This window comes from Octodon degus, unplaced genomic scaffold, assembly GCF_000260255.1.
Source record: "Octodon degus isolate 3935 unplaced genomic scaffold, OctDeg1.0 scaffold00211, whole genome shotgun sequence".
Classification (NCBI taxonomy): Eukaryota; Metazoa; Chordata; class Mammalia; order Rodentia; family Octodontidae; genus Octodon; species Octodon degus.
Genome location: NW_004524787.1, coordinates 2,598,270 through 2,602,954, shown reverse-complemented (window position 1 = coordinate 2,602,954; position 4,685 = coordinate 2,598,270). Strand labels below are relative to the sequence as shown.

The 4,685-nt window shown below is 37.9% G+C and overlaps 1 pseudogene; it reads right to left on the bottom strand.

Moving 5' to 3' along the window:
- Positions 1-3,331, bottom strand: part of LOC101569177 — a 14,978-nt pseudogene extending 11,647 nt beyond the window's left edge.
- Between the last annotated feature and the right edge of the window lie 1,354 nt (positions 3,332-4,685).

Sequence of the window (4,685 nt, the reverse complement as noted above, 5' to 3'; positions counted from 1 at the left end):
CATTTAACTCATAAAGACATTCATAGGCTGAAAGTCAAAGGATGGAACAAAATACTACATGCCCCAGCACCTCAGAGAAAAGCAGGGGTAGCAATCCTAGTCTCAGACAGTCTCAACTTCAAACCAACAATGATCAAGCGAAATAAAGAAGGTATTGACATTGTTGTAATTGCCTTATTTTCTTGCTGCTGATTCTTTCTGTTTTCCTTAACTGTTCATCCCACGTAGTCTTTTAGTTCTTTTGTCATTTTTTGCTTCATTGTCTCCTTGTAGGGTATTCATGAGAATTATTTTGAATGTAATTTTGATGGTTATTAATTTTTAGGTTTTCTTTGTCATAAAAATATCTTATTTGTTCATTAATATTGAATCACAATTTTTCTGGCTATATCAAGCTTGGTTGGAAATTGTTTTCTTTTGAAGCTTGAAAATTTTACTCCATGATCCTCTGGTAGGTTTGTATTGGCTAGTCTGGAGTTAATTCTAATTATTAATGCATGACTTGTCTTTCTAACCAATTTAATATTCTAGCTTTTGGGTTGTACTTCTGGGATTTTGACTATGATATGTTATCGTGGTCAGTTTTCTCTCATTTCAGAGACAAAATACTTGATGACCAAATTAAGTAAGAAAAGATTTACTTGGCTCACATCTTTTGGAGGTTTCAGTCCATATTCAGCTGGCTCCAAGGAAGAGTAGAATGGCACTGGACAGCAGGAAACAGAAAAAGCAAGAAGAGCAAAAGGGGAAGAGAAGACTGTTTCCATCCCTTACATTGTATGTAGGTGATCTGCTCTATGGCAGGTGTAGCACTCACTCACAAATCCCAGAACTAGACAATGAATCAGTCACAAACTCTAGATTCAGCTGACTTCAAAAAGTACCCACACCATGACTGCATGAGGCTCTGGGGGAAGATCCAGACACAAATCACAATGTTTTACCCTTGACCCCCCCTCCCCTGCTAAACACTCATGCACAACATCCCTTCATGAAAAAGACATTTCGTCCGTCTGCAAGTGTTTCCAAACTCAGTTTCAGGATTGCTGGAAAATCCACGTCCCAAGTCTCCTCTGAGATTTAAGGCAGACTCTTAGATATGAGCCCTTATAGAAAAGAAAAGAAAGTTAATTACCTCCAACATTCAATGGAACAAGGTAGATTATCTCCATTACAAAAGTTACAAGCAGTGGAATACAAGAGAATAAGACCAAAAACACATTCAAAATCCAGGAGGACAAATATTAAGCCCTGTATTTCCATGTACAGCATCTGAAGCAGTATGTGGTAAGTTCTAAGCTCCAAAGGGATTGTTTGACTCTACCCCTAATGTACTACTGGTGGTTGTAGTTCTGATGGCTTCTTTTCTGAGCACAATCTGCTCTCTTCTTGCAGGTTTTCACAAATAATCCATGTTCTTGGATTGTCCAAACTTCTGGAGTCTAAATTGCACCTTTGGCTTCATGCTCACAGTTTTACGTACTACCTCCTAGGCCTTCTGAAATCTCAAAAACAAAAAACAAAAAAAAAACCTTCCTTGCCCCATAACTTTTGTATTCTGCATGGGCCTAATACCAGCACCACATGGATTTTGCTATAGTCTGTTGACAGTTGGAGAAGTAGCCAACTTTTGCTCTTTTGACCGTAGGGTTTAAGTGCTTAGATTACTGAGCACTTTGAATCCAATTCGAGGAACAAATTCTCTACATTTCAGCCATTTTGGAATCTCATGTAGCTGCTGCCATTCTAGAACATGGTGCTCTGGGGCTTACTTCTCAAAGCAAAGTCTTTCAATTTTGCAATTTTGATGTTACAAAGAGTGGGGTGCTGCTGTGCTGTTTCTTGTGATTCCTTCAGGCTGTCTTTTCTATTCTTAAGCAAAAACTTGAGAAGGATTTTTTTTGGTTGGATCAGGCTGCCTTAAGTACATGTCTGGTGTGGCATGTGGTGCTGGAGATCGAACTACAGTCCCTTGCCCCTCACTAATTTTGCTCAAGAAGGCACTTTAGACAACTGATCTAACCCACCAGCACCCCTCCCCCCATATTTTCTATTCTCGTGTTCCTTCTCAGCAATCAAGATTTCCTCTGCTTTACCTTGACAGTTCCTGACTTTACTGGAGCTTCCTTTCTGGCCAAACTCACATTTTAGACGATTCTGCTTGGCTTTTTGTTCTTGGTTCTCAGCCTATATGTGAGCAAAAAACCCCAATAATCATGATTCCACAGCTTCAACATTTGACTACCTTGAAATTCATTCTGCCACAATAATTAGTTCACAATTTTTAATCTGAGTATCAAACAAAGTCCCTGGGCTGGCAAGGTAGCTCAGTGGTCTAAAGCACCTGCTCAGGCAAGCTTAGGCAAGTGCAGAGGGCTGCAGTTTGATCCCTAGCACCACATGCTGCTCCAGCCCTGCCCAAAGGGTGGGCTGAGCAGACAAAAAAAAAAGTGTCAAACAAAGTCTCTGAACATGAGTAAAATGCAGGCAAATTTTCTGCCAAGCCATAACGTACATTGTCTTGTGCCCAGCAACCAATCTTCTCAGAAGAAAGCTCCCAAGCCTGGTTTTTTCCAGCAGGATTTCTATCAGCCTTCTGATCTTCTGAGCTCTGGTCAGAATCTCCCACACAAAACATCCTAAGTCATTCAAGAATTATTCTCTCAGATGACATCTCTGAACCTTTCCAAACTCATCCAACAAGCTATTTTCAAAGTTTCTTGAACCATATGATCAGGTATAATCATAGCAACAATGCCACTGCTCTGCTACCAAATTCTGCCTTGATTAATTTTCTCTTTGTTGAGACAAAATATCTGATGCCGAAAGTTAAAGAACAAAAGGTTTATTTAGCTCACAGTTGTATAGGGCTTGATCCATAATTACCTGGCTGTAAGACAGGGTGGCCTGGCCAATAAGGGCAACACTTCACAGCAGCAGGAGACAGCCAAAACAATAAGACAAGAATATCAAAAATTGAGAGAAGACTCTGTCCCTTATATTGTGTACAGGCTACCCAACTTAGGAAGTTTGTAGCACTCACATCCATAATCCCAGCACTAGATAATGAATCAGTCAAAATTTCTAGATTAAAATGACTCCAAAAAACATTCCCCATGAGTGCATGAAATTTTGGGAGGACATCTAGACACAATGCATGAGACATATCATTTAGCAATTCCTTCATGATCCTGACTGAAGTTCCATATTCCTCAGTTATCCATGTGTTGAAGTCTTACCTATTTGGAATGTTTTGTGCTATTACTTCTAATTCTGTATGTGTGGGCTTCTGATTTTTCCTTTCAGTAAGTCCCAACTTGTGAATGTTCATGTTGTGAACTTTCACAGATGCAAACAGACCTCACATTACCTAGATGTAATTTGTGGACAAATTGAGGAAGTTGCTCATGTGTCTGCTGGATATTGCCATAGTGGTGGTGCTGTGTGCTTATTATACAGTATTATAAAATACATTATTATTGTACTCTGTCAGTACCCAGGATGTACAGAAGCAATAGGAAAGCCACTTATGCTGTGGATTGTTTTATGATTTACATTGTATATTTTTGCTCATGTATGTAAGACTTCATCAAACTTAGAAATAAATCTGATTTATAAACGATCTCCTGGAACAAAACTTGTTTGTAAGTCAGGTCTTCTGTACTTCCAATCAATCTTAGATTAACATTATTTTCATCATCTAGGAGTTGCTGGATTTTTTTTTTCATGTCCTCATGTTTATACGGCATTTGGCATTAACTGGTTACAAGATAGCTGTTTTCTACCTAGTTCTGTCACTCTGTCCTGCCACTTGTCACATGCTCTGACCATTCTTCTGATAGAATTTTAATGCTCTACATTTTTATTTGGAGCTTTTTTGTGAACCTTAATTCTTTTTTGTTTTGTTTGTGACACAGAATCTCACTCTTTAGTTCAGGCTAACCTTGAAATCACTCTGTACCAAGACTGGCTTTGCGCTCACTGTGATCTTCCTGATTTAGCCTCTTAAGTGTTGGGAATACAGGCATGTGCCATGATGACGAGCTTCTAAACTTTTGCATTCTAGTCTTTTACATTTTGTATCATATAGCTCATCTAGCTTTTAATTATTGTCTTGGGTAGACTCCCTGATTGTGTTATTTGACCCAATATTACTGACATTTTCTGTGAGCTTGACAAATGCTATAGTGACCTGTTTTATTGTCTTCCCTGATATCATGTTGAATAGCTTGATTTCATAATTTTTGTTTCCTACCCTTAAGAGCCTCACATGTCACCTTCGAAGGAATGGGAGATTCTGGAGTCATTTTAAGCCTTGTCTTATGTTTCTATATTTTAATTTTTCCTGTTTTGTTTTGTTGAAGTTGTGATGGTTGTATTGTGGTTTATATCTAGTTTATACAAAACCTTGCACTCTTATTTATGGGGCTTTTGAGTGATAATTGAGTCGTGGGGATTTATTCTTTTTTTATTTGACTTTTAAAATGTTATTAGTGGCACCAACCTTTAATTTCCATTTTTTAAAATTTAACATAGAGTCATTTATACACAGATATATAGATGCACAGAGAGAAATAAGTAAATATTTTGGAAATAACTGAATATCTTACACATTTAGATGAAAGCTAAACATTATTATTTTACTTTTGAAATATTATTAGTTGCACCAGCCTTTAATTTCTTTT